Genomic DNA, 10990 nt, shown 5'->3' on the forward strand with positions numbered 1-10990 from the left:
GATTAGTCTGGCTCTCGCCCCTCCCTCACTGGCTGTTTGCTCTGCACTCACCATACCCCCCTCCCCCCCCACCATTCCCAAAGACAGACCTTGACATAAATGTCCTTTTCTTGCTTCTCTTTCTGGGTTTTGTCTAGGACTTCCTTTAAGAGGTTTGTTTCATATAGTTTATGAGGGAAAATCAGGAGACCTTAAGACAGGACCTGGCTTCTCTGCACCATCTTGGCTGGAAGTCCCTCCTGGTTTCTAACAGAACAATAGTGTTCCATGACATACATATACCACAGTTTGCTAAACCATTCCCCAACTGTAGGACATTTACTTAATTTCCAATTCTTTGCACCACTAATAGGGCTGCTATGAATATTTTGGTACAAGTGATGTTTTTAGCCTTTTCCCTCATCTCTTCAGGGTATAGACCCAGTAGTGGTATTGCTGGATCAAAGGGTATGTACATTTTTGTTGCTCTTTGGGCATAATTCCAAATTGCTCTCTGGAAAGGTTGGATGAACTCACAGCTCCACTGATAATGCATTAGTGTCCCAGATTTCCCACAACCCTTCCAACATTGATCATTGTCCTTTCTAGTCATATTGGCCAGTCTGAGAGGTGTGAGGTGGTACTTCAGAGATGCTTTAATTTACATTTCTCTAATAAGTATTGCTATAGAGCAATTTTTCATATGACTATGGATTGCTTTGATCTCCTGATCTGTAAATTGCCTTTGCATATCCTTTGATCATTTGTCAATTGGGGAATGGCTTTTTTTAAAATTTGGTTCAGTTCTCTGTATATTTTGGAAATGAGTCCTTTGTCAGAAATACTGGTTGTAAAAATCTTTTCCCAATTTACTACATTTCTTTTGATCTTCATTACAGTCGTTTTGTCTGTGCAAAAGCTTTTTAATTTAATGTAATCAAAATTGTTTAGTTTGTTTTTAATGATGTTCTCCATCTCTTTCTTGGTTGTAAACTGCTTCCCTTTCCATAGATCTGACAGGTAAACTATTCCTTGATCTCCTAGTTTAATTATAATTTTTTTTTTATGTCTAAATTCTGTAGCATCCATTTTGATCTTATCTTGGTATAGGGTGTGAGGTGTTGGTCTAATCCAAATTTTTTCCACACTAACTTCCAATTTTCCCAGCAGTTTTTATCAAGAGAGTTTTTATCCCAATAGCTGGACTCTTTGGGTTTATCAAACAGTAGATTACTGCATTCATTTCCTGCTATTGCTCCTAGTCTATTCCACTGTCCACCACTTTACTTCTTAGCCAGTACCAGACAGTTTTGATGACTGATGCTTTAAAATATATAGATCAGGTAGGGCTACGCCACCTTCTGTTGCACTTTTTTTCCATTAAATCCCTGGAGATTCTTGACTTTTTATTTCTCCATACGAATTTACTTACAATTTTTTCTAACTCATTAAAGTAAACTTTTGGAATTTTGATTGGTAGGGCACTAAACATGTAGTTTAATTTTGGTAGAATTGTTCATACCCTCTTTTCAATTCCTCAGTTGTACCAATATAAATAAAGGCCTGAAGAGTTAAGAGTTTGATCACATCCACTGTCTAAGTATGCTCCTTTTAACTGTCCGAAGAGAAATACAATACTCAAGAGTTACAAGTACAGTCTTCCCATATAGGTATGTAGACAGTTTAGTCTTATTGACTAACATTTCTGTCTCTTCCCTTTCTGGTCACTTCTGGGGATTTCATCAGGTAAATTTGAAAGCCCTCTATTTCACTGAAAATTCCCTGACAGAATATGGTGAATTTTGCAGGGTAGTGGATTCTTGGCTGTAATCCAAGCTCCTTTGCCCTCCAGAATATTGTATTCTAGGTCCTCCAATCCTTTAATGTTGAAGTTGCTAAGTCTTGCATAATCATGACCGTGACTCCCTGGTATTTAAATTATTTCTTTTTTGACTGCTTGCAGTATTTTCTCCATTAGCTAAGAATTCTGAAATTAGGCTACAATATTCCTTGGAATTTTTATTTTGAGATCTCTTTGGGGGGGGGTGATCAATAGATTCTTTCAAGCACTATTTTATCTTCTTGTTCTAGGACAGGCCTGTCAAAAATATAGCCTGTGGCCTGCATGCAGCCTGTAGTGCAATTTTATGTGTCTCACCTGTGCATTTTAATTTTCATGAGCTAAAAAATAATAATTTTCATGGAATGCATATTAGATTTTTAAATTCCATTCACTAATAAATAATATCATTGATATTAATTTTCTTTGGTGTTTTTAAGCAGTATTACAAATGGAACATATTGCACCAAATTTTCAACCGATCTGTGGGATGTGTTCAGCTTATACAATGCAGACAAGTCAGTATGCACTACCTTTATACTGTTGTGTTGTCACTTTGTTTTGTTTGCTTTCTGCTTCACACCTTTGCCTGTCTTATTGATGATGTGTATTCCCCCCCTGTTGGGGGCGGGGGGAAGAGGCTTGGAGGTCGCTTAGCGGGGGAAACATAATCCCCTTATAAAGGAATGTTACAGAACTCGGCCCCTCATTGTTTAAGAGTTCATGGGAGGGAGGACAGAAGGGATAAAAAGTGTCTGCTGAGAGGTGGGGAGGGAGCGGGATGTGATCACAGAAGAATAAAGACTCATGATCCACCTCAGGCGCTCTGTCTGGTTCTTCCCCCATCAAAGAGTGGGGGCCGGAGGTACCCCGAAGACTCATCATGCGTTGGACTGGTGAGTAAGAGGACGGACTAGCATAAAGAAGCCGGCGTTGTAAATAAAAACCCGGCAAGTGGCACCCGGAACAGGGACCTGATTTTGCTAGGGAACGTCTGAATCCGCTGGTCGGATTCTCCAGACAGCCTCGGTCGTTTCCGACCGGGAGGAAGGAGAGGGCGTTTACTCTCAGATATTGCCTGAAGGACATATCCCTATTGTGTTGACTATGCTTCCTTTCTCTTCCCTTTCTCCTTCTGCTCTAATCACGCTCCTTGCCGTGCTGGCCTGTCTGATTGTGCCCTGCTGCCTCCTTCTCTTTTGCCGAACGGGAATTTTCCAGTTCTGCCACCTGTTAGGATTGCAGCCTCGGCTAGTAGACAGCATGGGGGGCCGGAATAGTATTCCCGCCTTTCAGCCGGAGGAGAAAGGGGTCGTTGCAGCGCAGCTTTATAAACTCTGCGCTAAGCATGGCTGTAAATTACCTATCAAGACGTGCCGTGCTTTTGTTGAGAATATCTGGAACATCTGCCCTTGGGTGCAACATAGTGGGATCCAACCAGGTAAATGGAAGGTGGTAGGGCAGCAGATGGCCTCCTATGATGACACCTGCCCGGGAAAACTGACTCCTGAGGATTTTACAGTGTATAAGATAGTGGATGCAGCCCTGCATCCCCAGAAGGTGACTTTGGCACCACCAATCAGCACTCAGGTGGGTAGCTCGTTGGCGGGATCGGATTCAGAGAGCTCAGAGGAAGAGGGAAGGCCACCCCCTCCCCTGTATCCGTGGGAGGAACTTAGAAGAAACAATGGGGGAACAAGGGGCCCCCAGGGAGAAGATTCAGGGCCGGAAGTTTCCGAGCGCGGGAAGGGAGGGGTGCAAACAGCCCTCAGGGGTGGCAGGAAGAGGAGCGTGAGTAGGTGGGACCGGGAGGCTGCTGACGAGGAGGGAGGAGTCCGCGCTGATTGGACAGCTGCCGCGCCCCAGGCTTGGCGGCCCAGCCAGGAAACAGAGGCAAAAAATCCCCCGTGTTCCTTGTCCGCCCTTCAGAGATCCCCTCAAGGGCTCTGCCCATCCGGCCTACTTGCCGCGAGTGCCTCCATAGCAATAGAGAAAGGGGAGGAGGTGGACTGGGATGACTGGGGCCTCTACCCGGTATTTACGGACCCCCTTACCGGAGCTCGAGACTACCGCCCTGTCCCTTTTAAGATGCTTAAGGAACTTAAGGAGGCCGTGACTAAATACGGCCCAAGCTCCCCTTATGTAAAAAGACTGATGCAAAACCTCTTCGCTACGCACCCTTGGACCCCTGCTGACTTTGACGAAATTGCAGCCGCGTGCCTGGATGCCTCCTCATATTTAGCTTTTAAGGCTCAGGCCCGCAGAGAGGCCTCTAAGCTGGCAAAATCCCAGGGTTATACTCCCCTGGATTTAGCCATTGACCTCCTGTGTGGAACTGGAGCCTATACTGACCCTGCTGTTCAGGCCCGGTATGGCCAGTTTGAGCTAGAGACTGTTAAAGAAACACATGTTGCAGCTTGGGATAAGATTGGAGCCATGAAAGGGGGGAGAGCCACACAGAAGTTGGTTGGGCTGAAGCAGAGAGCAGATCAGACACCCCTCTCATTTGTGAACGAGGTTAAAGAGACAGTGACTCGTATAATGGGAGACACCCCGGGATCTGATCTACTTATGAGACAATTGATTAAAGAGGGACTTCGCCCCAAAGGTATCGCAGTCATTAGCAGCCTTCCCCCCGACGCTTCATTAGAAGAAATTGTTGACAAATTGCTGGACATGCCCAGCGAGGATTCAATTCAAGCCTTAGTGACTGCCATGGAGAACCGGGAGGATAGCCTCCTGACCGCCCTTCGCGGTATGCAGGTGAGACCCACCTGTTTTGGGTGCGGAAAGCCAGGGCACCTCAAAGCACAGTGCAGGCAGCGGCCCCCCTCCACTTCAGTTCTGACCTGTTATTCCTGTGGAAAGCCAGGTCACATAGCCAGGTTCTGCCAATCCAAAGGGAAGTCGGGAAAAGGGAAAGGGAGGGGCCCGGCCGCGGGGCCCCCCTGTGCTCGAAGACAGCGGCCCCATCACTGTGACTATCCCCGTGAGGATTGACTATAGAGAAGGGACACAGCAGAGAGAGATCGGGCCTTGGGAAACCTCGATGATTCCCATCGAGCTAACTACTTTCCCAGCGCTCATCACAGGGGCTGAGAGATGTGTGGACTTAGTCACCCATACCCAGGTCATTTTTGGTCCCGGAAGTCCCACATCCGTAAGGGTCACAAACCCCCACCCCTTTCCCACCTTGGTAAAACAGGGCCAAGAGGTGGGAAAGGCGCTGCCCTTGCGGACCCCTCCCGCTCATGTGAACTGGGTCCACCCGGTCAGCTCTGGGCGACCACTGTTAACCGTCACGGTGGAAAATCAGAAGCTCGAAGGGATAATTGACACTGGAGCCGATTGCTCTGTCATAAATAGGGGACAGTGGAGGCCCGAGTGGCCACTCCTACAGAGCCCTCAAGCAGTGACGGGGGTGGGGGGCAATAGATCTGCCATGAAAGCAGCACACGCCTTACGGTGGTCAGCTTTGGAAGAATCTGGACTCTTCACCCCACTGTGCCTACCCGACCTCCCTTATGCATTATGGGGTAGAGACATCTTGAGCCAGCTTAACCTGACACTTGCCACCCCTGATAGCCTGCGGGGAAATTAATTGGGGCCACTCTAGAGATGAGCTTTTCCCCCAGAATAACATGGATTAATAAGAAACCTATTTGGGTTGAGCAGTGGCCCCTGACAAAAGAAAAGCTCATCGCCCTCACAGACATAGTAATGACCCTCCTGCGCGAGAACAAAGTGGAACCGTCCCTTAGCCCGTATAACTCCCCCGTCTTTGTCATAAAAAAGAAAGGGGGGAGTTGGAGAATGTTGATTGATCTTCGGGCAGTAAATGCCAACATGGTACCCATGGGGACCCTCCAACCTGGTCTCCCTATGCCCACTGCAGTCCCGCAAGGGTGGACTATTATAGTGATTGATGTTAAAGACTGCTTCTATAGCATTCCCCTCCACCCGGAGGACAAAGAAAAATTTGCCTTTTCCCTCCCCTCGATCAATTTCCAAGCCCCCAGTAAACGTTATCAGTTCACCGTCCTACCGCAGGGAATGGCCAATAGCCCCACCCTGTGCCAGCTTTACATGGATACTCTGCTACATCCTATCAGAAAAGAATTCCCGAATTGCATGCTCATACATTACATGGATGATATCTTGATTGCAGCACCTTCTGTGACGGGGGCTCGGGCTTGCTTGCAACGCACCACCCATGTCCTCCGCAAGAAGGGGCTTCACATAGCCCCGGAAAAGGTACAGATGGATTTCCCCTATGATTACTTGGGGCATAGGATTTTTCCGGGAAAGATTAGTAGGGCACTTCCTCCGATCAACATCGAGGGATACACTGCTCTTAATGATTTTCAGAGGCTTGTTGGCGCCATACAGTGGCTGCGTCCCGCTATGCCCCTCCCATCCTCCTTAATGCAACCTCTATATGATGTCCTTAAAGGCGACTCCCATCTGTCATCCCCTAGAAGTTGGACCCCCCAGGCAAGACAGGCGCTCTCGGAAATTTTCCGCAGAACCTCTTCCTTCTTGGTTCAATACGACCCGGAGTCGCCTGTCCTCTTCCACACACTGGGGGACAGTTTCCTGGGCTGGGGATGTTTATTCCAGAGACATGGATGCCTTGAATGGCTATACCCCCGGACCACTAAGAGCATCATCCGGGACCGGTGGGAGGCCCTGGCCTTATTTTGCCTTCAGGCCTCAGAGCGATGCCAGCGTCTCTTTGGCCTCTTGCCTGTCCTCAACTTTACCCTCCCAGAGGAGGTGACCCACTCGCTAGTTGATAGATCTATCGCTTGGGCCACTGTCCTGACTACCCTCTCTCAGACCAGACTCACGCCACCTCCCGTGGTTAGAGTGTTCGCTGAACTGCACCTTTCCCGCTCGCGCCCTCTAGTGTCCCCAGAACCAGTGACCGGCCCTAATGTCTTCACTGACGCTACCAGGTTGGGCCGTGCTGTGGTCCATGACCCTGCTAGACCCGCCACCTGGATTTTTGATACCCCCTTTGACTCCACTCAGAAGAATGAACTATATGCTATACTTCAGGCTTTCCGTCTCTACAGAGACACCCCTTTTAACCTTATTACTGACAGTATGTATTGTGCCATGCTAATCCCTCGTTTAGAAGATGCCTTCATTTCCTCGACTTCTTCCATTAGCCCACTCCTTATACAGCTGCAATCCTCCCTCCGTGATAGAAACCACCCCCTGTTTGTTCTTCACGTGCGCTCTCACGTTTCTTCCACCGGCCCCATATTCCAGGGCAATGCGGAGGCAGATAGGGCTCTCTTGTTAAACCTGTCCACACCTGCCCAGCTGGCACATGGTAAGTATCACTTGTCATCCAGGTCGCTCCGGCGCCTATACAGCATTCCCCGGAAGGAGGCTCACCAAATTGTGCGCTCCTGCACTTCTTGTGCTCCCTTTAGACAAGCCCTCCCCGCGGAGGGGTCTAACCCACGTGGGGACAGCCCCAATGCTCTTTGGCAGATGGACATTACTCACCTGGGTCGTAAGTACATCCATGTCTCGGTGGACACCTTCTCCTCCTTCACCTTCGCCTCTCTACAGCCAGGAGAAGCGGTTAAACACGTTCTCTCACATCTATATGCCCAGATGGCTGTCTTAGGCGTCCCCTCGGCTATCAAAACCGATAATGGGCCCGCCTACACCTCGAGAGCCTTTGCTTCCTTTTGCAAAGAATTTTCCATTTCCCATTCCACCGGGATCCCTTACAATCCCACTGGCCAAGCTTTGGTAGAAAGAGCAAATTGCACACTCAAAACTACGCTCTTTAAACAGAAAGGGGGAGTTGGCAGGTCACTGACCCATTCAGACCTGTCTCAGGTACTATTTACCATGAATTTCCTACAAGTCAGGGATGACGGCACTACAGCCGCCCAAAGATTTTTCTCCCCAAAAGGACATGCTAAGAAAGAACCAACGCTCCTGCCCTCTCCCACCAAGGCCCTACCAGGCTCTAAAGTCATGTGGAGAGATGAAGAGGGAGGTTGGCATGGCCCTGTAACGGTAAAGAACAGAAGACAGGGCCACCTGTCATTTCATCCCGAGGATAAGATAGAAGAGCCAGAAAGATGGCTCCCTGTTTACAAGATAAGAGACCTTGATTAATGCCCAACCCTACGGGGTGAGAGGAATTTCTTCCTTTTTCAGGCCTTCTGATCGTCGTAGGGATCCTTGGAGGTGCTCCATCTGAAGGAAATCCGACATGGGGAATACTCCGAGTTATTCCCTCTCCCCTTCCGGTAGCACGGAACTCCCCGATCTACCCTCGCCTGCTAGTGACCAATACATCGATGGGGCTCCCTTCTGCATATATGGACCCCGCTGAAGCACCGGTCCAGAACTCCTTCTGCTGGGACCTGAACAACTCCCTATGTTTCGACATCGGGGAAGAAAATCGGTCCTGGAACTTCAACTCCACAGGGCAGAACGATTTTAACTATAGCACTGCCCCGACTGACCCCTGCGTTGGCCTTTTCCCGCAGACGACTGTCAGCCCAGCAGGGACAAAAAAGGGGACCCAGCTCCGAGGCCTTCTGGGTTGGCGACCCCTGGTGAATCAAACTCAACGGGACTTCACGATTCCTCGGTGGGGGCCCCTCATGTGTGGCCACAGGGGAAGACATCGAGGATCCCATACCATGGAGGGATTGCCAGATGGCGGGAGGGTACCCCCTTGAGGGTGAACAAGGACGCTGATTCTGGGAATCACCCTACTTGTTGTCTGTTTCTGCCGCCTAGCTAGGCGACAGAGGGGCTATATGCTTCTTACTCAGAAAGCCTTCATGGCCATGGAGACGGGGGAGGATCCCCAAGTCTGGCTAGCTGCCATGCATGACATGTGACACCTAGGGGTAAGACGAGGTAAACCCCAAGACGGGCAACCTCTCCTAACCCAGCCACCTAAGACAGGCCCTGAGGGTGTCGGGCGCCTAGGACGGGCAAGGTCCTGGGTTGAAGGAGATGACCTAAGACAGGGTTCCTCGCCCCCGGCTATCAGAGGCCAGTAGAAATGACACCGCTTAAGGCTAACCTCAGCACCGCTTAAGGTCACACCAAGTGATAACCTTGTAAAACAGAAAGGGGGAGATGTTGGGGGCGGGGGGAAGAGGCTTGGCGGTCGCTTAGCGGGGGAAACATAATCCCCTTATAAAGGAATGTTACAGAACTCGGCCCCTCATTGTTTAAGAGTTCATGGGAGGGAGGACAGAAGGGATAAAAAGTGTCTGCTGAGAGGTGGGGAGGGAGCGGGATGTGATCACAGAAGAATAAAGACTCATGATCCACCTCAGGCGCTCTGTCTGGTTCTTCCCCCATCAAAGAGTGGGGGCCGGAGGTACCCCGAAGACTCATCATGCGTTGGACTGGTGAGTAAGAGGACGGACTAGCATAAAGAAGCCGGCGTTGTAAATAAAAACCCGGCACCCCCCCAACTCTTTTTTTATTTTTTAGGTTTTTGCAAGGCAATGGGGTTAAGTGGCTTGCCCAAGGCCACACAGCTAGGTAATTATTAAGTGTCTGAGACGGGATTTGAACCCAGGTACTCCTGACTACAAGGCTGGTGCTTTATCCACTATGCCACCTAGCTGCCCCCAAATTAACTTTTATATTAGTGTATTTTTTATTTTGGGTGTGGCCCTTGAATAATTACTTTATTTTAATGAGGCCCTAAGATAACCTAAAGTTGGACAGCCCTGTTCTAGGATATGAGGGCAGTTTTCTATTATAACTTCCTGCAAGATATTTTCCAGGTTCTTTTTTCTGATTAGGGCTTTCAGTTAGATCAAAAATTTGTAATTTATCTCTTCTGGATCTATTTTCCAGGTTGGTCATTTTTCCGAAGAGATACTTTACATTTTCTTCTATTTTTTTCAACCTTTTAATTTTGTTGGATGGAATTTTGGTGTCTTACAGAGTCATTCATTTTCATTTTTCCAACACTAGTTTTTAGGATTTTATTTTCTTCAAATAGCTTTTGTGTTTCCTTTTCCAGTGGGTTAATTTTATTTTCCGGTTAATCAATTTTACTTTTAAAATTATCGTTTTCTTCGGTCAATTTTTCTTAGTTCTCCTGCATGACTCTAATTTCTTTTCTCCATTTTTCTTCTTACTCTCCTCTTTGTTTTTTTTTTTTGTTTGTTTTGTTTTTTGCAAGTCAATGGGAGTTAAGTGGCTTGCCCAAATAATTATTAAGCATCTGAGGCTGGATTTGAACTCAGGTACTCCTGACTCCAGGGCCGGTGCTCCATCTACTGTGCCACCTAGCTGCCCCCTTCTTCTTTGGTTTTTAAAATCCTTTGTGAGTTCTTCCAAGAGATCTTTTTTAATTTGGGACCAATTCATCAACTTCTTTGAGACTTCTCATGTAGGCATTTTGTTACTGTTTTCCTCTTCTGAGATGGTGTTTTTATCATCCCTATCAGAATAGCAAATGCCAATGGTTAGCATTTTAGGGTTTTAGGGTTGTTTTATTTATTTATTTATTTTTTGCTAATTTATTGCTCCTGTGATATTGGGTTACAATCCCAAGTTTTTTTTGGTTTTTGTTTTTGGTTTTTTGCTGGGGACTGTTGATATAGTCCCTTACTTACAACTCTGACATTTATGGTATTTGTGGTTTTCTCCCTGAGTAAATGTAACCCTATAGCCCAATGCCACACCAGTTTCCAGGGCTAGAACCTTGTTCTCCAATCTGGGGTTGGGATTCTCACTGCTGGCCTGCTGAGCTGAGACCTGAGCTGCCCTGTGGCTAAAAACTTCTCACTGGCTTCCCAGCTGAACTACCTACATTGAGCTATATTCTCCTTTTAGTCATGACTCCTAAAGTTCCTCCAAGATAGCTCACTGAAAAGTTGTTTCACTGTTTTGTTTTGTTTTTTTTGTTTTGGAGGTTTCTATCACTTTAGGATCTGTTTGGATGCTTTATTCAAAGTTGTTTTGGGAAAAGCTTGGGGAGCTTCCTAGTTTTCCAATAAATCTTCCTATCATCTTGGCTCCAGCTCTCATTTTTAAACTCCAATTTTATACAAAGATTCAGCACAAAAAATTCTTGATGAATCCCTTTTTAGGATTACCATATTTTCTTTGTACTTCAATGAATATTTTTTTTTTTGCTTTGGGTTTTTTTGCAAG

The sequence above is a fragment of the Macrotis lagotis genome, chromosome X, assembly GCF_037893015.1.
Source record: "Macrotis lagotis isolate mMagLag1 chromosome X, bilby.v1.9.chrom.fasta, whole genome shotgun sequence".
In the NCBI taxonomy this organism is placed as follows: Eukaryota; Metazoa; Chordata; class Mammalia; order Peramelemorphia; family Peramelidae; genus Macrotis; species Macrotis lagotis.